Source organism: Euphorbia lathyris, chromosome 3, assembly GCF_963576675.1.
Source record: "Euphorbia lathyris chromosome 3, ddEupLath1.1, whole genome shotgun sequence".
NCBI classification, from domain to species: Eukaryota; Viridiplantae; Streptophyta; class Magnoliopsida; order Malpighiales; family Euphorbiaceae; genus Euphorbia; species Euphorbia lathyris.
Window position 1 is genome coordinate 38,162,363 of NC_088912.1, and position 24,744 is coordinate 38,187,106.

Below are 24,744 nucleotides of genomic sequence, written 5' to 3' on the forward strand. Positions count from 1 at the left end.
TAGAAATTGTTTATTTATTCAATAATTATAAAACTATGTCTTTTGAACTCATTTTTATTATGTTTTTTTCATTAAAAAAATTAATTTTTAATTTTTGAGACTCAAACAACTTAATTTCTAAATTAAATTTTAAAATTTTATTACTAAAAATGTAAAATGTTATAATTTTTTATAGAAACTAATATTGAACTAATAAAAAAATTAAATATATCCACTTACGTGTTAAGCTTGTCCAAAATTAAAATTTTAATATTTTGGACCTATTATGTACTATATAAATTCAAATTTCTAATTTTTTTAGGTCTGTTAGGAATTTCTAAATCCAAATTTCTAATTTTTTTTTTGGCTTGTTTGACCTCTATAAATCCAAATTCATAATATTTTTTTTGGCTTGTTAGGCCTTTCTAAATCCAAATTTTTAATTTTTTTTGCATGTTAGTAGGCCTCCATAAATCCAAATTTCTAATTTTTTTGGCCTCTTAGGTCTCCTTAAAATTGGTTATTGACCATTCAAATTATAACATGCATTTATACAAAAAAAAATTAAGCAAGTTTGATTTAGAAAAAAAAAATCCCGAAAGCACATGTAAAATCGGCCCCACAACTGACTAATCATGTATTCGCCAATATATATATATATATATATATATATATATATATATAAAAGGCCAAGCTTTAATATTAATTACAATAAAATTAACAAAGTGATTCTTATCTCAAAAAATAATTGTAAGAATACTATAGTAAAATAATATTATAATTAATAAAGTGTAATAAGTTTTTTAATCCATGTGATAAAATCTTAAAGAATATTTATTGTAAAATGGAGGAATTGGTACTATTTTACAAATTCAATGAAAGTACAAAAACTTAATAAACACATAATTTTGAATGGATTAAATACCATTATAGGTTGAAGACATATATATATTATTTTTGTACATTTCAATTTTATTGTCATCCACTACTAGAAAATGTGTGGTTGCTGACGGAATTTTCTGACAGAACGAAATTCGTCAGTAAATTTTGACGGATTTTCATCAGTACACATTCCGTCAAAAGGATTTGACGGTTTTTTTAACGGAATAAAAACTCCGTCAAAATATTCTGGCGGGAACATTCTCGCCATTTATTTTGACGTTTTATTTTGATGGAAATTTTTTCATCAGATGTTTTGACGGAATTCTGACAGATTACTATTCCGTCAACATGTTCTGACGGAATGACTGACGAAATTCCGTCAAAATTAATATATTAAATTTTTTAAAAACTCCTATTATTCTAACTTGGATGTTTAGTTTTATTTTTGTTATACATAGATTTATGAAAATAATATCTCAATTTGAATTTATTTTTTTATTCTTAAGATGTTTAATAAATTTTTTATTTATCAAAATTATCTTAAATATATATAAAAATATAGTTAAATTTAACTTTTTCTTCAAATTGTGTATTAATATTTTACTTCATCCTAATAATCTAATTTTCTATCTAAATATATAGTAAAGTATAAAAAAAACATAAACCATGAAATGTATGATAAGTGCTATATATTTATATCAAATAGATAAAATAAATTATATTGTTTTTTTATTAAATAAATATAATATCTGAGAACCTTAGAATATTAATAGCTTAAATATACATAAGCTCAAATAAAATTTAAGGATAAATATATTATAAATTAACAAAATTGAATTAGAAAAAATGATATATATATATATGTATATATATATATTTATTTATTTATTTATATCTATATAGATAAGAATTTGAAACGTCTAGAAAGTATTCTAACGGAATTAAATGAATAAGTTACATAGCTTTAAACAAAAAGTCGCATAGAAGGAAATTAAATGAAACTAATATAAATTCTATTGTGTTTATAATGTAATATATTTTCCAATGCATTCAACCATAGTAATTACAAGGTAAAAAATATAATTACTTCCATGAACTTTACATGTTTTAAAGATCAAATTCCTGGCTAATTATTTTTCCACATTGAGCCATTGATCATTGATTCTGTTATGAATTCACCTTTATTGAACTTTTTCGTTAAGTTTGGGCGTTTGGGCGGTACGCATTGTTAGGGCGATTCGGCCTATTGACGTTGATAAATAAAAGTAAGAGTTTATTGACTATGATAGATAAAGAGTAAAAAGTAAAAAAAAATTACAGAAATCAATTTCCATTAGGTTTTTCCAAACTCGATCTTCTCCTCTTCCATTTTGTGATTTTCAGCATTAAAATCACCAAATCGATCTTCTCCTTTCCCAAACTCGATGAAAAAAGTTCAATAAGGGCCGAATCCATAGCAGAATCAATAATCAATGGCTAAATGTGAAAAAATAATGATTCAGTGACTTGATCCTTAAAACATATAAAGTTTAGGGACTTAATTATACTTTTTGCCTAATTATAACTATAATTGTTTAATTATATATATTTTTCTTATATAGTTGATGAATATTAAACTTAAGAAATATTAATTTTGGATTAATTTTTAATTTCTTGCATCTATAGATAAAAAAATTGCAAAACATTCTTACACCATAGTTCTATTATTTATAAATTTAGATTTATATTAATGGTCTATTTTTTCTATATAATACTCCATATTTTAATTTTAAGATTAAAATTTATTTGAATTATTATTTTATAATATTATTATTATTAGACAATGTAAAAAAATTAAAGAAGAAATCTATCTATACTATTAAAGCAGGAACCTCACTTTGCCAAGTGTCAAGCTAATACAAGCTTAACTGATGTGTCAATTTCACATAAAAGCTTCAATTTTATTTTACATCTACATGTTTCAAAGTAATACCTAATTTGTTATTCAACTGCTCCCTCTCCACTCTTTCAAAAATCCAACTACATTTAAGGAAAAACTCACTCTTTGTAACTGCTGGTAAGATTCTTCCTCAAACAAAAATCTCTCTTTCTTTCTTTATTTTTATATGCATTTTTTCAGATTGTCTTTCCATCTTTTCAATTTCGCAGCTATTTTCTCTCATCAATTTTCCGTCAAATTGATAGGTTTTCCGACAGATAATCGAATCGTTTCCGTCAAATTGATAGGTTAATCTCTCTTTCTTTCTTTATTTTTATATGCATTTTTTCAGATTGTCTTTCCATCTTCTTTTCAATTTCGCTGCTATTTTCTCTCATCAATTTTCCGTCAAATTGATAGGTTTTCCGGCAGATAATCGGATCGTTTCCATCAAATCGATAGGTTTTCCGGCAGATAATCGGATCGCTTCCGTCAAATTGATAGGTTTTCCGGCAGATAATCGGATCGATTGAATGATTCAACTCTTTTTATATGCTCTTCTTCACCCCGCTGGTTACGACAGTGTTCTGGTTGGTTGTTTTTGTTAATTTTGTTCTTCTTTTTGCTTCTATGTGAAATTGTGAATCCTTGCCATATTTTGAGTCGTTAATTTCTTAATGAAGATTTTTTCTCTGAAGTATATAACAAGGTCAGTAACTATAATTAGAGATCTGAGGATTTGATGCTTTGAATTTGGGTTTCTAATTTGGGGATTTGAATGCAGAGCTGTTATAGATAGATGTTTGTAACAATTTATTTTCGATTGTTCATTTGATTTTTCTAATTTTCTGTAGCTTTTTGATCTTCCTCCTACCAATGGCAACTCCTGAAGAGGTAAAGTTCCTAATTTTGATTTCCACTCAATTCTTTTACTGCTTGATTTACTTTCCTTTTGATTTTTCTAATTTTCTGCAGCTTTCTATCTTCCTGTTAGTATGGGCAACTCATGAAGAGGTAAAGTTCCTAATTTTGATTTCAGCTCAATTTTGTTATCGTTTGATTTACTTTCCTTTTCTTTTCAGTCCAATATGAGATTTGATTCTGCATTTTTCTTTGGGGTTATTCTGATGTTGTCCAATTTTAAATAGATTGCAGTGTGATAGGCTTAATAGGTTGTAAAATAATTTAATCCATTAATAGTAGAATAAGTAATGGTGAGTGGAGTTGGAACAAAATAACAACATATTTTCAAACTTAAAAACAAGAAATTTTGTTTATGATTCTGTTCTGTTCTGCTGGTTTAAGAAAATCACATCTCTATCACTCATTTGATCATAGTTTCTACTTCTTTCTGTTGGCTGAAAGTATCCGAAATCGCTGCTCCGACCCAGTATTAGATTAGGTCTTTCTGATTGATTCTGAGCAGTTCTTGGTGGGATCAATGGAGAACTATCAGGCTTCTTGGAAAGTTTTTGAATTTCTGTGATTATTTGAAACAATATTTTTTTTTAGAATTGCAGCATTTTGGTGTAAACCAATTGAGTTTGTCAAAGGCTAGGATTAGTTTTGCGCACCACTTTATGGCTTCAAACTATTTTATGTAAACTAAATAAGATGGAAACCTAATTATTAGAATTGTTTTGCATGTTTGAAATTGAAACTAGGATTAAAGAAGTTCATGTAGGATTAAATTTATGTTTATGGGATTAAAGAAGTTCATGTAGGATTAATATGATAGTCCCAGGTAAGTGCTCATTGTGAATTTTTGGAGTAATAAAAACTGAATTGTATGAGAGATTATGTTATTCATGGCAGTAAATTGATGTTGCAAGGTGTGATTAATTGGGTTCCATTGACCTTCTTTCCTTAACCAAAGGAGATAGTGAACTTAGGAATTTCACCTGCATTTCTTGACCACGTAAAATTAAGGATGGATATGGGATTGCGTAAATGAATAGAGGTGACTGATATGGGCATTATTTTCCATTCTCCAATCACAATTATTGTTGCTGTTTCTTTTTATCTATGGTTAATTATGTAGTTTCCTTTCCATGGCTTTTTTTTCATCTACTCCCATTGCATTCCCTTTCTTTGTTTTGATTTTCATTGTTGTATTTCTCATTGTTCTTCATTTTATTCCTTTCATGAAAGAGAATTAGTCCCAGGTAAGTGCTCATTGTGAATTTTTGGAGTAATAAAAACTGAATTGTATGAGAGATTATGTTATTCATGGCAGTAAATTGATGTTGCAAGGTGTGATTAATTGGGTTCCATTGACCTTCTTTCCTTAACCAAAGGAGATAGTGAACTTAGGAATTTCACCTGCATTTCTTGACCACGTAAAATTAAGGATGGATATGGGATTGCGTAAATGAATAGAGGTGACTGATATGGGCATTATTTTCCATTCTCCAATCACAATTATTGTTGCTGTTTCTTTTTATCTATGGTTAATTATGTAGTTTCCTTTCCATGGCTTTTTTTTCATCTACTCCCATTGCATTCCCTTTCTTTGTTTTGATTTTCATTGTTGTATTTCTCATTGTTCTTCATTTTATTCCTTTCATGAAAGAGAATTAGTCCCAGGTAAGTGCTCATTGTGAATTTTTGGAGTAATAAAAACTGAATTGTATGAGAGATTATGTTATTCATGGCAGTAAATTGATGTTGCAAGGTGTGATTAATTGGGTTCCATTGACCTTCTTTCCTTAACCAAAGGAGATAGTGAACTTAGGAATTTCACCTGCATTTCTTGACCACGTAAAATTAAGGATGGATATGGGATTGCGTAAATGAATAGAGGTGACTGATATGGGCATTATTTTCCATTCTCCAATCACAATATCTTTTGGCTTTATTTATGATTTTTATTTTCTTTCAAATATGTTTCGTTGCTCTTGCATCATGCAAATGAAGATTCTCCTCACTATATGTCCATTTTTTCTCAAAGTTTACTGGTTTATTATCTATAAGGGCTTTTTGTTTCGGTTTGAAAACGTTATCTCTTTCAGCTTCCAGAGAGTTTAATTTTGATGTCTTCTTCAATGTTTTCAGGTTGATCTCAAAGTGTTTATCTTCCTCTCTTCAAGTTAAGAGTTGTTGCACAGTATGAAATGTTGGGAGATATACAACAATCTAACACTTGATTAACACTGAACAAGCACTCTTGCAAGCAATCATACCACTTCTTCCCTTCACTGCCAACTCCGGCGGTCAAATAGAGTTTATATTCACCGGACAACTTAGGCTCTTACAACCGCCGCCGCCTTGTGGTGGTACCGAAAGGGGCAAATTAAAGTCGTCAACGAGGCTAATATCATAAAAATCTTATCCACCCGAATTCGGAGCTAAAGTGAATCCGAAATGGCGATATATTCCACGTGTAACGAATTCCTTTATGGAATAGTCCTTGGATTATCATATGTTCCCCTTTCAATCCATGTCCGAGCTCTATTCCTAATTGATACATTACTATTTTTATTCTTTCATTTATTTTATTTTTATTTTTCTATAACCAATCCCTAATTGGTAGGTTACTATTTTCCTATCTCCTCAATATCTCATTCTCTCTCTTCAATCACTCATTTTTCTCTCTTCCAATAACAAAAAAAAAATCAATATATTCCATGGTGAAAGAAACAAGTGTATTATAACTTAAATTAACTCAAATTTCCAACTTATCAAATCTCAAATTCCTAATTATTGTACTATCAAATTTCTAACTTCTAATCTAACTCCATAAAATCTCATATGGATCAAATTTCTATCTTCTAATCTAACTCCATCTAAATTATTGAAAATTTCAATTTTAAGGTCATAAGTTTAGTAGTTATTGAATGAATTTTATATTATATTTTAAAAGTAGGTAAAAAGCATTATTAGGCTTCGGAGGATTTATTTTTTGCTTCATTAAGCTTTTGATTTTTTTAAGATACATTAACTCCTGATCATTTATTTTTTGTCTCATTAAACTCTAGATAACCAAACAAATAATTTTGAACATAAAATTCGGTTAACAGAAAAACTGTCAAAACATTAATTCAAACTGTAAAAAATATTTTTTTTAATAATTTCAAATACAGATGAAGTTAATAGCGTATTTTTAACTGAATTATATATTCAAAACTTACTAATTTGATCATCAGTGGCTTAATGAAACCAAAAATAAATGATCAGGGTGTAATATATCCAAATAAAAGATAAATGACTTAATGAACCAAAAAATGAAATATGAGGGCCTAATAATATTTTTTGCCTAAAAAAACCATAACCGCCAATATAGATAAATAAGAAATTTAAATTAAAAAAAAATAACCATAAGATATATATTAGTTATTGTTTAGAAAAATAGATATATATTAGTTAGATTTTTTGGACTCTACTTCAATCTAACCGAAAAAAGATAATTTTATTAAACAAATATAATTATCAATAAGGAGTAAACTTGTGAAAATTAATAAATTTAAATTAAAAAAAATAAGATAGGCACCAATTTATCTAACAAATCATTCCTATATTTTTTGGACTCTTCTTCCCACTTAAACCGAAAAAGATAATTTTATTAAAAAAAATATATAATTGTCAATATGTATTAAACTGGTGAAAATTAATAAATTTAAATTAAAAAAATTAAGATAAGCATCAACCTATCTAACAAATCATTCCTATATTTTTTAGACTCTTCTTCCCACTTAAACCGAAAAATATACTTTTATTAAAAAAAATATATTTATCAATATGGATTAAACTTGTGAAAATTAATAAATTTAAATTAAAAAAAAAGATAAGCATAATCTATCTAACAAATCATTCGTATACCAATTTTAATTTTAAAATAACTCTTCAAATATAAATCTATATATACTATTTATGGGTTCATTGTTTTGTTACGTTTTTTTTATATTCATTCCCTTTGAATCTCAAAAAAGTAATGGCTCCAAAATACAATTTCGTCTCTGACATTAATGCAACTAAAGAAAAATGGAGGTTCAAAGCTCGAATTATAAGACTATGGAAGAGCTCACTACAGAAGAACGAGGGATTAGGCATGGTATTTTTAGATGAACAGGTAATTTTTTCAAACTCTTAACATAATCATAATTTTAACCTGTTTATTTTGTGGTTATACATAAATAAATTTATTTTCATGAAAAATAGGATTCAACTATTGAAGCTCAATTGTATCAAAATTGTCTCAAAAAGTTTGTGGATGTTTTAGAAGAAGGAAAAACATATGCGTTTGAGAGTTTCCAGGTGATTGAGAATGGAGGAAAATATAGGGCGTCAACGCATAAATACAAATTGAGGTTCATGTATAAAACATGTGTACAAGAAATAGATTGTCCACAAATCAAAAAGTCTTTTTTTGATTTTACATCAATAGATGACGTTCTCTCAAAAGCAGTGGATGTTAATTTTTTGATTGGTAAGTTTGTGAATTTCAAACAGATATTATGATATTATTATTATTAATTATATTTAATTTTCTTATATCTTTGATTGGTTGTCAGATATAATAGCAGTGGTACTGTCTATTAGTGAAATGGTTAGTTATTCCAAAGAAGGAAAAGAAACACACAGATTGCATGCAATTTTGATGGACCATCAGTAAGAAATAATACAAATTTTTTTTTATCATTTATCATTTTTTGAAATACGAATTTATTAAACTTGGACATTTTTTTAGTGAATTACAATTTTTTTTGCTTAATACTAATGTATTATTATTCTTGTAATTTTATATAGCCAAAATGAAATTAAGTGCACTTTTTGGGATGACTATGTTGTAGACATTCAATCATACTTTGCATCGAGTAATGATCCAAAAGTAATCATTTTTCAATATGCAAAAATTGGAGAATGGCGAGGTAAAGTTATTATTATATTCTTTCGATTATTGTATTATTTTAACTTGTGGTTAGATAAACTTTAATTGTTCAACTACAATAAAAAAAGGTTGTGCAACACTATCTAATTCGATAAATTCTTCGAGAATCATTCATGATGATGACTTTTTTGAGACCGTGTCTTACAAAGAGAGGTAATTTTGAACTCATTTTTTTTTATTTCGCTATTTTATGAACATATATTTCAAACCATTATTGAATAAATAAAATATATAGGTTCAATTTGGATGAAGAAAAATCGTTGTGTTTGAGCCACTTATCTTCTAGCAATCTGATAAATACCCTTGGTGATTTCAACCCAAACTGTAAAATTTCATCTCTATAGGAAATTCAAGATTCCAATGAGGTAAATTATCTTTATACATCTCAACCCGTACATAAATAATTTAGACTCATGTTTCATGTTTTTAGGTGGGTGATTATGTGGTTGTTGGAACCATTGCATGCATTGAAACAAAGAACGATTGGTACTACAATTCATGTAGAATTTGCAAGAAAAAGGTTCACCTTGAGGACACCAAATATGTTTGCGTGAAATGTAATGATACTAATGCATGTGCTATTGTGAGGTAATTTTAATGACCTTAATTTTTTTTATAAATATTTATTATGTATAGTCATTTGTTTAAATTTTATTTAAATGTATCTGTTAATTAAGATTTTGAAATCTATTAGATATAAAATCCAATGTCGCGTTGTGGATGAAACTTCAAATGTGTCATTTGTTCTATTTGACCGTGATGCTTTTGATTTATTGAGAATAACTGCCTCTGACCTCAAAGGAAGTCAAGATGAGGTTAGCCTTTTAAAATAAATTAAATTTTACTATAGATTAAATTTAAATTGGATCAATATATATTTACGATCTCTAAAAAAATTGTAGAATCCAAGTTTGCTAAATCAATTGGTGGAGAAGAAATACGTTTTCAAGATCCGAATTAGTCCTTTTAATTTGGACTTTGAGTCAGCACCTTATTCTATTTCTAAGATATCTGATGATGCCACGTTGATCGCACAATTTACTAAAAAAGGAGATGAAAATCAAGTAAGATTTTATTATTGATTCTATTATTATTATTTGTAAAATTGCCAAATTACATAATGTTTTTTTAACAAAACATGGTTTTTGTGTCATCAGGAATCAATAGATGGTGTAGGTGATAATCAGGAATTAGAAAGTTCAAAAACACCTACAAGTTCAAAATCTAAACGGGTGATGATTATTCAAAGTTCGGATGAAAGCAGCAGCGCTGAAGATGAATTGTCAACAACAAAGATATCAAAGAGAATTAAGATCGAAAAGGATGATTGAAATATTATCTATTGACAATTTAATTTTTTTTGAATTTTTTTTTAATTCAGAGAATATTTATTTTAGATGGTTTTTATTTTTTTAGTTGGCAAATTTTGGTTTATTTTGAATATTAATTGTTTGATTTATGAAATTTGAATAATTATTTTTATGGGATATTCTTCAATTATATAAAAAGTTAGTGTTTTAGTGGAATAGTGTTTTGAATAGTAGGTTATATAAAGTGTTAGTGTTTTAGTGGAATAGTATTTTAAGTAGTGGATTACATAAAGAGTTAGTGGAATAGTGTTTTGAATAGTGGGTTAGGAGTGAGACCCCCACTTTCAACACACCAAATCACAAATCACGTACAAATTGAATTCCTTTCAATATATAAATACTTGAATGAGTATAAACTTATAATATTTGAAATAGTTTTTTGTTTGGTATTGGCAAAAGCTTTTTTTTTTATTTTATCTTTCATGAAATAGTTAGAAAGGTGAAGATATTATTTGAGGTGATAGATGTGAACTCTCTTATTCATTTCATTTATTTTGTGGAATCTTCTTGATGTGAGGTAAGAAAAAACTTGATAATTTTTTTATTATTTTAATTTTTTTATATGATTATATGCTTATATCCAACTTTATTTTGATTTTTATATTAATCTTTGTATCTATAAATTTGCATTTGATTTGCTGGTCACGAGCGAGCGCTCTTCAAGTCTTTGCATGTAATGGTAGCAGAAATCAGTCTTACAGGTAGATTTTTTCATTTTTTTATTTAATTTAATGTTTTCTTTCCTTTAATCTAATAGTTTTTTTTTTATTTTGAGAAAATTATAGGCAAATTAATTGAAGATGTTTTTATCAAAAAAAATTGAAGATGTTTTTATCAATGTTTTAAAAACCGAACCATCCATCGAACTGGTATGACAAAGGGTTTAGGGGTCAATGGGTTCAACCGGTTGACTCGGACTGGTTGAACCGGATGATATTATATATATAAATTAGTAATATATATAATAATTTTCCTTCAAAGAAGTAATATATATTATAAAATAAATGTATGATAAATAATACTCCTACTATATAGAATATTTGTATTTATATTTTTTTTTTGAAAGTAATAGATGAAAAATAAGACTAAAGGCTTGAAAAATGAACAACTGCGAAATAAAATGTCAGCAGAGTATAAGTAATTAAATTGACTTTACAAAAAAAATTGATTGATTGAAGTCCAGCATAAAAACTCCTGTTTTTCGTTCTCCACTAAAAATTCTTTTAAATCTGATTTATTTACTTAAAATATAAATATAGGAAAAACAAAACAGTCACTTTTTTTACTCTTTTGTTAACACTAACACCGTGTGATAAGGTTTGCATAGATACTTATAAAATAATTATAGCTGCCTTTTTTGTTCTTAAGTATGTTACTTATAAAATTACTTTCCTTAATAATATTTTTCCTTATAAAGTTAATATCAACTAACATAATATTATTAACCATTAATATAAATAGGTGCCCGCTATGGTTACTTTGATTTTTACAAAGTAACGTTACTTGGGTGTGGTTTTCACCATTGGATTAATTAATAATAATATTAAACAATGAAAATAATAAGGCAATGTATTTCCGTTGATGTGGAACTTTATTTATTGTACACAAACTAGGATTGGTTCGTCCTATATATGGGAAAGCTTTTTATCCTAAATTCTCATTGCACCATTTTCTCATTTTATCTAAATATACTCTTTCCTCACTTTTTCTGATTCTTAACCTTTTTTTCTAAATAATTCTTAACTTTTTATCATTCTTTAATTATACCTTGAACTTTATTATATATTATAAGCAGCCATTTTCTATGTTACAAAACGTTTACTCGAGAAAATTTAATTTAAATTTGGAAAAGAAAAGTATGTCATGCCATGTTAATGTATTAGATTATATCTAATTGGTAAAAAATAATTTCAAATCAATTATATATATTATTTATTTATTTATTACGTTATTCGGTCTGGCCAATCTGAGTCATCAGCTTTATGGTGTCCTAGAAAGCGTGGGCTAAATGTATAAAAATTAACAAATAAGTCTTTGAGCTTCTAACTATTTTTTTTTTGGAAATTTAAAAATAACAGTAATTAACATGAATGAGATTTTTTTTTGTAGGATGTTTCCAAATGACCAATCTCTCGCAACATTGGAACAAACTCGTCTTGCTAGATTGAAGAGGAAAAACAAGTTGATTGAGAAACGCTCACACAATAAAATTTTAAAAACTAATACGTCACAAACTGGTAATTTTAATAATTTAAATATATTGAATTAAGTCTATGATTGTTTTGTTATTATTAAGTCAATTTTGTTAATTGCTTTTTTCGTTTAACAATCTTCAATATCTTTATTTATAGTTGCAGATCTCTCCAATGTCGGCTCATCAACTAGACAAGTAAATATAATTTATGCACATTATAAATTATAAATCAGCCATTTATAATAAATTTATATATGCAAATGTCAAACTTATTTGACTTTCCTTGTGTGCTAAGAAGACACCAAATCATCTGTTTTTCCTATCACGAGAAAATTCTCACTTGCAAAGCCATGAGGCAAGGATGAAAAGGAAGAATAAATTGCAAGAGAAGCGTTCCATGAACTTAAATTCCAATATAAAGGAGTTTCGATCAGGTAATTAATAGATTTTGAATATTTCGATATTTTTACATTTAAATATCCAACCAAAAAACTTGCAAGTTAATTAAAATCATTGTGTCAAAATCTTAAACTTATTTTTTATCGTAAATTTTATTTCATATGAGGGTTAAAATGGTGCATTATGTTTTATAGATATGTGAGTTATTGTTTGAAACAATTATAGTTATTTGTGAATTAATAAACATTTTTTTTGAGTTGAAGGTGTTTCATCTACGGGTATAAAGAATTTTCATGCGAGTGAAGATAGAAGGATTTATCTACAAGACATTACTAATGGTATTTCATTAATTTTATGTTAGAAAGTAATTATTTATTCAAATATTAGTCAATTTCATAATAATTCATAAATTCATATGTAGGAAACATTAATTCATTTGAAAACTCACCAGTTCGTGAAAAGCGTAAGCCAAACACCACCACGTCGGATGATGTGCATATTAATAATGGTATTACATTTATTCTCCATAAATATATTATTTTCTATTTGTATCGAAATTTAATCACAAAATTTATATGCATCGTTTTAATATTGTATTTGAATGTTTTTATTCTATTGATCAATATATAATATTTAAATACAATAAGTAATATACTTAGAATTTTTTTAATAAACTACAAATTATGCAAAATGCAGATATATTGGATTTTGGAGTTCCCGAATATATATGCTCTTTTTGTGGTGCATTATTTTGGTATGAAGAGCGAATTCGTAAGCAGCGAAATTCCAGTGTACCTATATTTACATTATGTTGTGGGGCTGGGAAAGTAAAATTACCATTAATGAGTGATCTCCCAGATACATTACATAATCTTTTGTATGGGAGTGACAGTCGTAGTAAATCATTCATAGAAAATATTAGAGCATATAATATGATGTTCTCCTTTACATCAATGGGTGGTAAGATTGATTCTTCACTGAATAATGGAAATGGACCATATGTCTTCAGACTTAATGGTCAAAATTGCCACTTGATTGGTAGTTTGCTACCACAACATGGATCACAACCAAAGTTTGCACAACTTTACATACATGATACAGAGAATGAGATTTCTAACAGAGCGGGATCCTTTTGGTACGTTATTATATGTTTTATCATTACTGTAGCAGAATTAATTTTTTTATCTAACTGTTACCTTTTTCAATATATCAATCCAGCTCTCGAAATTCGAAGAAATGTTTTGACGAATCCATCATTAAGGACCTAAAAGTTATGTTGGACGAGTACAATGTTTTAGCACAGTCATTTAGAGTAGCCAGGGATAGATTGGCTAATGATGAATATCCAGAGGTAAAATTAAGATTGATTGGAGGTAGGAAAACAGATGGGCGAAGGTACAACATGCCAAGTGCTTCGGAAGTTGCGGGTTTAATAGTGGGAGATGTTGATACTTCAGAAACATGCAGAGACATTATAATCGAGACTAAGAATGGTATGTTGAAGCGTATTAATGAGTTACATCCATCTTATCTGCCTATGCAGTATCCATTGCCTTTTCCATTAGGCCAGGATGGATTTCGAAAAGATATTTTGTTTAACAATAATAAGAATGGAAAAAGGGAAACAATTAGTATGCGGGAGTTTTTTAGTTATCGAATACAACAAAGAAACAATGAACGATCATCTATTTTGAATTCACGGAAGTTGTTTCAATAATTTTTGGTTGATTCTTACACAATGATAGAGGCCGAAAGGTTGAGCTACATTAGGAACAATCAAAAAAATTTGAGAGCAGATTTATATAAAGGGCTATCAGATGCAATATTGAAAGGTGAAACCAATCCGTTCATCATACGTTGGTGGTGCAAGGTGCGTGTACTCTTAAATTATAAAAAAAAATCAAAATTTATTTAATGTTTTTCAAAAGTTGTTAAATTTCAAATATTACATATAACATTATCTAACAAAATCTTAACTAATATAAGTGTTTGATATTAACCTTAGGTACATGATGCAAAATTATCAAGATGCGATGGCAATATGTCGCTGGACTGGATATCCTGATATTTTCATCACTTTCACATGCAACTCAAAGTGGGTGGAAATACAAAGATTCATTGACAAAGAAGGCTTAAAAGCAGAAGATAGACCAGATATAATAACAAGAGTTTTCAAGATGAAGTTGGATAAGTTGGTTCATGACCTGAAAAATGATAAAGTATTTGGAAAGATAAAAGCCCGTAAGTCCTTATTTTTTATAATATTATAATTTAGAACATTTCAATAATGATTATTCTTACACATGTTTGTACATGACAAATTTTCCAGTTATGTATACAATTGAATTCCAAAAGCGTGGCCTTCCACATGCACATATGTTGTTGTTCTTGCATCCAGAAGATAAGCATCCGTCGGGAAAAGATATTGACAAGATCATTTCAGTAGAAATTCCAGAACCAGGTGAGAATCCTCAGTTACATGAGTTGGTTAAAAAGTTCATGCTACATGGCCCTTGTGGTGTTTCAAATAACAAATCACCATGCATGAAAGATGGAAAATGTTCCAAGCGCTTTCCAAAGAAATTTAATAAGGAGACAAGTGTTGATGAAAATGGATATCTGTTGTACATGAGAAGAGATAATGGAAGAACAATATTGAAAAACAAAATTCTTCTCGACAATAGATATGTTGTGCCATACAATCAGCAGTTATTATTGAAATATGATGCGCATATTAATGTGGAATGGTGCAATCAACATAGAGCAATCAAATATTTGTTCAAGTACATAAACAAGGGGAATGATCGAATAACTACTGCTTTTTACCAACAAAAGGGAAATGCTGGTGATGGCATCGAGGATGAAGTTAAAATGTATTATGATTGTAGATACATTTCTCCTTGTGAGGCAGCATGGAGAATATTTGCATTTCACATTAACTACCGTGAACCGGCTGTTGAAAGACTCAGTTTCCATCTTCCAAATGAACAAAGTATTGTGTTTAATGACGATGAGCCAATTGAGGATGTTGTTAGAAGAGGTAATGACGCTGGAACCATGTTTTTGCAATGGATGAGAGCAAATGAAGAATATACAGAAGCGCGAGAGTTAACTTATGTTGAGTTTCCAAATAAGTTTGTGTGGAAAGAAGTGGAAGTAATTGACCCTACATCCAGTATAAAAAAGAAGATCAAGAAATGGTGTCCTAGAAAGCGTGGGCTAAGTGTTGGAAGAATATTTTACGTTCATCCAGGAGTAGGTGAGTTGTATTATCTCAGAATATTGTTGAATATTGTGAAAGGCCCAACCAAATATGATGACATAAGAACAGTGAATAATATCTTATACCCTACTTTCAAAGAGGCTTGCTTTGCATTGGGTTTACTGGATGATGACAAAGAGTACGTGTATGCAATTCAAGAAGCATCCTTCTAGGGAACATGCCATTTTCTTCGTTTATTGTTTAATTCTCTATTGTTCTCAAATTGCATTACAAGTCCGGTATCAGTTTGGAATCAAACATGGCATTTACTTTCCGATGACATCCTATATCGCCAACGAAGGCTCCTTAATAACCAAGGTAATACATTTATAATGCATTGCTTTAATTTATCTTTAGTTATATTTAAATTCAAAAATTCAACATAAAAACATAGTAGGATTGATATCAACATTGTATTGTTTATTTAGAAAATCAAAATGAATCAAACATATGATAATAGAAATGAAAACTATGATCCAATAAATAACACTTTTATTTTCTGTATCATGTTTTGTTTTCTAGATTTGCAAATGGATGATGAGCAGTTAAAAAACTTCACACTTTCTGAGATAGAGAAAAATCTGAATAGAAATGGGAAAAGCTTAAGAGATTACCCTTCATTACCATTCCCAGATGCATGCCTAATTGAGGAAGGAAGAAATAGTCTCATTCAAGATGAACTTGGTTATGATAGAGAGTTGTTGGAAGAAGAAAGTGATCATCTTATGTTGTCTTTAAATAGTGATCAAAAAATGGTGTTCGAAACAATTATCAAGGAAATTGGATCGAAAAATGGTGATTCTTTTTTGTTTATGGATTTGGAGGAACTGGGAAGACATTCATATGGAGGACTTTGTTTTCGAACAGAAAAAACAATCTGAGTTTGGAAATAGGCGTAATTGGTGGCAGTAATAGATGATATTCATAAGTCTTATACTCTTCTTTTTATAGGTCTTTTTTTTTGTCCTCTAGTAACCTCTCACGTGACCCATACTCTATTTTCTTTCAAAATTTTTGTTTTGTTCTTTTCATAAACCAACTTAGTTAATGAGATGCCATATTATTCTCTTTCCATATGTGAAACCAGCTCAACTCCTTTTTTTTTCTTCGCATTCACAAGGTATTTAATTTTGATTTTGTCTTTTGTAATTACTCCTAACTTCCTATCTTTATTTTTAATTAAATTTTTTTATGACCTTTATTTTAGTTTTTATGTGCCTAAAGTGATGTTTAGTTCATAAAATAGATTACGTATCACAAAAAAATATATTTAAATTATGAGATGACAAAATAAGTATTCTTTAGAAATAGTCATTCTTATATTTAGTGGTGAAATGGAATGAAGTAGTCTAAAAAGACATTTTGACCCTCAAATATAATTTTCTATTTACTTTTAAAATTTAATTATTACAATCAACTAATGAAATATTTAATATGTATTGTTTAAAGAAATTCTGAAAAAGGTAAAAACAAAAAAAAACGGAAAAATTATAAAAAGTAGCAAAACAATTAACAACCAGAAAAACAAAAAAAATGTGAAAACCGTAAAAACATGAAAATGTGAAACATGAGTTTTAAGTATTGCCATAAGTTTCTCTGGTTTTCTCAAATTTTTATTTTTTTCTTTTGCATTTTTCCGTATTTACTGCTTTTCCACGTATTTTACAATATTCCTGTTTTTCCGTTTTGGACTAAATTAATCATGTACTTTAGGGCTTAGTTGATACCTAAACTTCGATTTAGACTTAATTAACTCTAGCTACCAACTTTAGGTACCTATTTTGACACTTAAGCATATTACTATTAAGACTATGGTTAGGAAGGGGTACTGTACGTGTGGATACTCCGTACTACCCGATCTTAATGGAATTACTAGTACTCGGTAAATGGTATAAGATGAGTATGAGCTTAAAAAATTCCATTAATACAAGTTTAATGACTAATATACTTGGAATGTCCAAGATGCTGAAGCGCCTTCGCTATAATGGTTCAATCGTGTGTTATTGAAATTACTTTAATAAACTGTCAAAAGTATGCATGTGGAACGGTTTCTTATTTCATAAATATTATTCCCTCCAGTCAACAATAGATGGATTTTTAGAAGAAAAAAAATTGTTCCACAATACATGCACATTAATTACTTCTTACAAAAAATATCCTTATTTAAATTGCCTTTTTATGTTGAAAATAGATAAATTTTATTAGTTGATGCAATTAATACAAGTATAATTAAATTTCTAATTAAAATTAATTACATTTCTTAATTATTGTGGAAAAGATGGACAATTTGCTACTTTGGATTCGCACGAGCTATAATTTAATCCACCTCTAAAGTTACCAAAACTTAACACATCATCTTAAAATATATTATTTTATTTTATCGACCGTCTGCATCAAGTTTAGATAGGATATGTAGCAGATCGACGGGAAAGTCAGACATGCAGACCCCTTGTTTTAGTTCGGCTATAGTAGGATTTCCAGTTTTTTGAAAATTTATATTTAGTTTATATTTTGTATGTAATTTATGGGATTACAATCAACTTCATGTATAAGGGGTATTTTAGTCAAATCTTTTTAATAGATCCGTTACCATATATTAATAAGGCTTAGGAGGTTAAAAATAGGCTTAAAACACTTTTTGGTCCCTGACCTAACCAAAATTTATGTGTTTGGCCCCTAACCTATTATTTGGTCATATTTGGTACCTAACCTATCAAACTAGATAAAATCCAACCCATATTGAATGAAAAATTAACAGCAGTAACTGATGCGAGTAAAAAGAACAAATTTATGAGGACAATCATTCATGGAAAAGAGCTTCAAAGTTCTAGTTTTCAACTAGAAATGGAAGAAACAGCCAGAAATTACAGTTCAAGCAGGAATCCTCACGACCAGCCTCTCAGTAGAACAGAACAGCTTAAACAATAGCATTAACGGGTCATTTGGAAGGAAACGGATAAACGCGCGGGTCGAGCAAGTTACAGGAGAGAGAAAGAGAGAAAAACATGGAAAGCAAGACAGCTTTCCATCTTGCGCCAAGTGTAGGAGGATTGTTTACTTGTCCTTGTTTTTACCATTTTGTGACTTTTTGCCCTTGTAATTAGGGTTGATGTAAGGGGAGTATAAATAGGAGAAATATTATTGTAATAGGTATCTCGGCATTACCGCCACCACTAGTTTTTATATTCTGTTTTTATTTTCCGTTGCAAGAATATTTTTGGGAAGAACAAGTTGTTCACTCATGACAATGAGTGAGTAGTTCTTCTGCAGGCCTAGCCAACCATTTAGACGGTGACTGTAAGTATCTTTTATCAATGAATGAAGTATTTTTATCCATAATCGAGTCTATTTGATAGTTACTGAGGATGAAACAACAGTGCTCTGACGTAATGGAAACAGCTAATCGGCATATGTTGTAGTGGACGGATACGAAAACTACCATATATTGGGGTTTCTTTACGAATGCTCTCTGTTGCTTAATGCTTGTTCGTATGTTAGCGCAAGGACACTTGGTTAATATTACTTACTTAGTATCTTTGGAAATGGGACACCGGACCTTAGTGACCAATGAGAGAGAGACCCAACTCATGAATATAGATCTATATCATTTAGCGATAAAAGTTAGGCACAGTTGTTCGTTAGGCGTATGGCTAGATATGTGCTTGTCTATCTTGGATTCCTTTATTTTACTTTTCACTTGTTTTTGTTTATGTTAAGTTCTCACACATTATTCATCCAACTAAGAATCTAACACTTAAGGTAACCTGTTCTTCTTCCTTGAGTCCAATCCCTGTGGAATACGACACTTGGTCTCACTAAATACTACATCTGACCTAGTACACTTGCCAGCGTCGCTATTTACCACACCAAGTTTTTGGCACCGTTGCCGGGGATTTTTTAAACTTAAGTTTTGAAGAATACGTATGCTTATTTTGTTACCTATTAACCCTCTGTTTGTCTAGTCTTTGGTTTTTCGGTTGCTAGTTGTGTATGCAAAGAGCAGGTGTGTTGGTCCCTTATAACGTTACAAGTATAGTTCCAAGGGGGGGGGGGGGGGGTTAGGAACTATTTAAACTTTTTGACGTTAAGTCTGAACTCTTTTTCTTTGAAAAGATTTGGACAGCGCACTGAGTGAATTAAGACACTAGCTTAGTCAACTGGTGACTAAGTCAGCTTCTTTCGTTGAGTCGGGAGATAACACTAAGAGTCTATTCCTGAACTCAGATACTCAATATGCACAACTCAGTGTGACCTCTTTACTTGGTCAGTTTTGTTTTAAGCAAGCAATTTATATACTAAGGAGTTTAAGGTTAGAAAGATGTTACTCAGCAGATTTATCCAGGTTCGGCCTCTAAGCCTACGTCCTGTCCTCGGAACACGTTCCGAGCTTTCGAATCCTCTACTGAGCTCTTTAAAGGTAGAGCCTCAAACCTTTTACAACTTAGAAACTGAGTATGACAAGAGTACCTTCCTCTATACCTCTACTCAATCCTAATCTCACGCTGAGTACTATAACCGAGTACTCAGCCTCTCCTTTCTAATTCTAGGAATGATAAGTGTTTGTCCTAAACAACAATTGCTAAGACACTTTAGATGATTGAATAATCACTCTAGACTTTTACATAAAAGATATGAAATTTAGTGTAACAACTTGCTTTTCTTTTCTTCACAGAACTTGAGTAGAATTTTGGTCAGCGTAATGGCTTGATGAAGTTCTGTGTTTGAGAAGTGTCTGAATGGCCCTATTTATAGAGACGTCTGATGGCATCGGTCATTTCCAATTTCGAAATAACTGTTGGAGGGAAATGGCTTCCTTTCGTTGTCACTCAGTCTTGCTCAGAGCTCTCGGCCAATCAGATTTGAGTATCTTCTGTCTTCAGTCAGTATTGAGCAGCTTTTAGTCAGTGCGACAAAATGTCTCTCCATTTGTGGTAATGTCAACTAGACAGCATGCTGTGTCTTCTGAACTTTACCCGATATGGAAATACTTTATCTGGAAGTTGCTCTCGCTCAGCTGCTATCTTGTACTCTTTGTCGAGACAACTCAGCAGCTTCATCCCGAAGTTGTTCAAGGAAGGTCTTCTCGATCCTTCTTGTGCTGAGCTGCATTTTGATCACAACGGAAGCGTTTCACATACACGGGCCGAGTGGTCTTCGATCCGTTTGACTTGGACTTTGACTTCCGTTTTGGGCCTTAAGCCTTTTAGTCCTTATATCTTATAAACAATGTAACTCAACATTGAACAAACACATTAGTAGAATAAATCAAAGCATTTAAACTTAGTGTGTTTTTTAGAATATATTTAATTTTACTTAAACAATTTTGTCAAATCAAAATCATGTGGAAAGGTGTTTCAACAAACTCCCCCGTAAGGGTTGAGCTACTGACTTGGTTTTAATTGATTTAGTCTAAGGTCAGTTTTTCAGATATAGGTCAGCTTCAAGAAATATATTCTACTTTACTCAGTATGCAGCAGAAGATTTATCATTTAGAGAGCGCTGAGTAATTTGTTGTTCAATGAGTTTTATAAAACAATTTTCAAACATACAAGTCAATGTCAAACATATTATCGGCATTAGGTACAATCAACAAGTTTTATAGGCATTAAACATAGTTGATATATTTTGAAGATACATAATAACTTAATACTCAACATCGTATAAAATAACTCATAACTCAGGTTTTGGATAAAAAGATGCAAGTATTGATATTAATAGAAGTAGTCAGCGTATACAGAAAAAGATAGAATAATAAGCAAAACATAGAGACTACACACTTAGCATATACTGAGCTAGCCTATATCTATTTCTTTTTCTTTTGCTTAGACTGACTAATAAGCAAAACATAGAGACTACACACTTAGCATATACTGAGCTAGCCTATATCTATTTCTTTTTCTTTTGCTTAGACTGACTAAGCTCATGTTGTGTTCTAGCTTGTTCTTTCTCCCCCGTTTTGTCAGCATCGGGAGGAGGAATCCTAAAGGCATCGGTTAAGGCGGCCCTGGTCAGTTCCGTGGATAGCACCTTAAGTCTATCGGCGCTTTCATTGACACCATCAAAGACAGCAACTCCATCATCTGAGACCTCTTTGGGTATATTGAGTTCAGTAGCGCTGAGCATGCTTACTATGAAAGCTTGAGATTTACCCATCCAGGTAATTGTATCTGACAGGCCAGTAACTACTTGATGAAATGTCTTCAGCAAGGCTGAGTCGTAGTATTAACGCTGAATGTTGCTGTGACGTACATGGTTGAAGGTTTGTTTGGTGACGAACAATATCTCATTTTGCTTTATGGCATCAGTGTCCATCTCTTGTTTGTTCAAGTTCAGCAATCGAACAGCCTCTCCAATTTGCTCCACTGAGCATTGAGAATAGGAGACCATTTGCTTGTTGGTCTTGATTTGCTCAGTGTGAAGCTAAGCAAAGAGCATTTTGACTTCATCAGAAGTTGCATATCGCGTGTTCATAGCTGACAGAGTCTGAACTTGACCTTGAAGAGTATTGAGATGTTCAACCATTGATAGATGGAGCTCGGTGAGCTTGGTTATGGAGTCCTGCTTGGGCTGTTGTGCTTGTATGGAGACCATAACACTTAGCAGATCCTTGAGTCCCTTAACTTCACTAAGAAGCTGAGTTACTAAGGATGGCTGTGTTGAGTCATTGGTGATTGACCCAGCAGTAGGTTCATCACGTGAGGGAAGATCGTTGAGTAGAGACTGCACCGAGTTTATGATTTTTTCTGCCTGACTCGGTGGCATTCAGATAGCTTAGAGATTCTTCCTCAGGACGCCTAGTTGCCTCAGTATGACCGGTCGGTAGAGGAGTTAGATTGATAGTGTGGTCAGTGACTGGAATTGTGTTGTCAATCTGCACTGGATTTTCTGGTAAGGATGATTGGTCGGCAGAGGTGTTGGTTGGAAGCTGATTAGTTTCAGTGCTGACAGGAGCTAGATTTTCTGAAGTCAGCACGTTGATTTGAGCAGCAGCTACATCGAGAACTTGCTCGGATTGGATTTGAGGGTTGGAAGCATTAAAGTTGGCTTGTTCCTGTGAAGAAACAGAGGTTTGCTTTTCAAAGGAAGCCGGTGGAGTAGAAGATGTTTGTTTTCTGAAAAATTTCAGCTTAAGTGTAGAAGGGTCCTTGGTCAGCTTCTGGATAAGAAGGTTAGGGACAGTTGGTTGAATTGCCTTTACCAGTCTTCTTCTGCGATGAGGAGGAGTGTCAGCTTGGATGGACTCGTCAGAATGAGAAGGAGAATGCTCTTCTTGATTAGTATTTTGCTGGATAGTCTGTTCAGCATGTTCTTCTTCAGCAGCAAACTCAGTATGAGTTGGCTCAGTTTCAACCTCACTAGCTGTCTCCTCGGAGTCAGCATCATGACTGTGTTCTTCTCCTTGTTCATCATCTTCTTCCTCATCATTGTCTAATTCCTCTTCCACTTGGGCAATGAACTAGTCATCCAGTTGGACATCATTCTCTTGATGCTCAGCATCAGTTCCTTAACACAAGGTGAAGTGTGAATCACTTGGATTGATGAAGTCAGTGGGAACAGCATCTATCGGGGTCAGTGAAGAAGACTTCTTCTTCTTTAGTGGTTGTGCATCAGTGTCAACTCTGTCCTCAGTATCAGGCTCACCTTGCCTGGGACGTTTCTCAGCTGACTTCAGTCTCTTTACTGGAGACTCAGCATCTTTAGAGGGGGTCTCAATAGATTTCCTTTTGCGAGAAGCTGGAGCCTTAGTCCTTTTCCCTTTTTGGACAGTTGTCCCTTCAGCAGGCTGGGTTCCCTCAGCAGGCTGGACAGCAGCAATTTTCCCTTTCTTGATGGGTTGGTTGAATTTGAGGGCAAAAAGGGAAGCAGATGTGATCTCAGAGCCATAAGTCCTTTCCTCATCAGTAAGATCCACCTGATGGTCAATGAGGATGCTAATGATGAGTGATCCCAGCCTCAGCGTCCTGGTGCTCCTTTGGAAGCTAGCAATAAAAAAGACTGGCATGTTGATGGGGGTGTAAGTCAGCATGTGCCATATGAAGCACTGCTCAAAGTTTGTTGCTGAGGTTGTACAGTTGATCTTTGGGTAGATGTAGTAGGTCAGCAGATAATGAGCCATCTTTTGGTGCTGACCCATCGAGGTACTGGAGATTTCTCCAGAGTGGCTAGCAGGTTTACAGAAACTGGCAACGTACCCAGTTCCTTCATGATCCCCAGATCTCCTCAGCTTGGTTCCCTCATTCTTTAGCTTCAGCAAGTTAGCTAAGTAGGTGGGGTTGATGAATATGGTCTTCTCCTTTACCACAGTGACTAGATGGTCTTGATTGTCGTCAGCAACACGGAGATTGTGGTAGAACTCCCTTACTAGGTCAGGGTAGGTAGCATTCCTTATGGAGAATAGCTCAGTCCAGCCATTTTGTGAGATCCATTCACAGAAAGGTTGCTCGGACTGTACGAAGGCCTCAGATACCCATCTTGAGGGCTCAACTTTCCATTCACGAACATTCTCAAAGACCTTTGTATAGGTCCTGACCTTGGTAGGTTTTCCTTTAGAGGCATGGCCAGCTTTGCCTTTGCTCAGAGTGGAGGCCTTAGTCTGAGTAGGGTGACCAAAATGTTCATCGGAACTATTTTTAGAGTGGCCAGCACCGGAGAGGTTCAAGGAGACCTTTGTCATTGTTTTAGAGAAAAGGTCTGGAAATCTTGAGAGTTTTTAGAGAGAGAATTTCTAAGCCAGAGAATTCGTTAAACGTAAAAAAATAAAAAATGGGGATTTACCCATTATTTATAACGGTGAAGTGTGGATCTTATCGAATCCATGTGTCAGTTTTGCCTTGGTATTGTCAACTGACAAAG

General features: G+C 31.4%; 1 long non-coding RNA gene and 1 pseudogene across 2 annotated transcripts; both read left to right on the top strand.

Moving 5' to 3' along the window:
- Window positions 1-3,126: 3,126 nt before the first annotated feature.
- LOC136221656 (uncharacterized) lies at window positions 3,127-6,262 on the top strand. Of its 2 annotated transcripts, XR_010685246.1 has the most exons (5): window positions 3,127-3,199; window positions 3,242-3,369; window positions 3,634-3,673; window positions 3,755-3,793; window positions 5,834-6,262. It is a non-coding gene; the product is annotated as an uncharacterized lncRNA (long non-coding RNA). The 2 variants fall into 2 exon arrangements; XR_010685245.1 differs by lacking the exon at window positions 5,834-6,262 and having other exon boundaries at window positions 3,755-4,932.
- A 6,329-nt stretch (window positions 6,263-12,591) lies between these two features.
- On the top strand, window positions 12,592-16,810 carry LOC136222620 (uncharacterized; annotated as a pseudogene).
- Window positions 16,811-24,744: the final 7,934 nt, after the last annotated feature.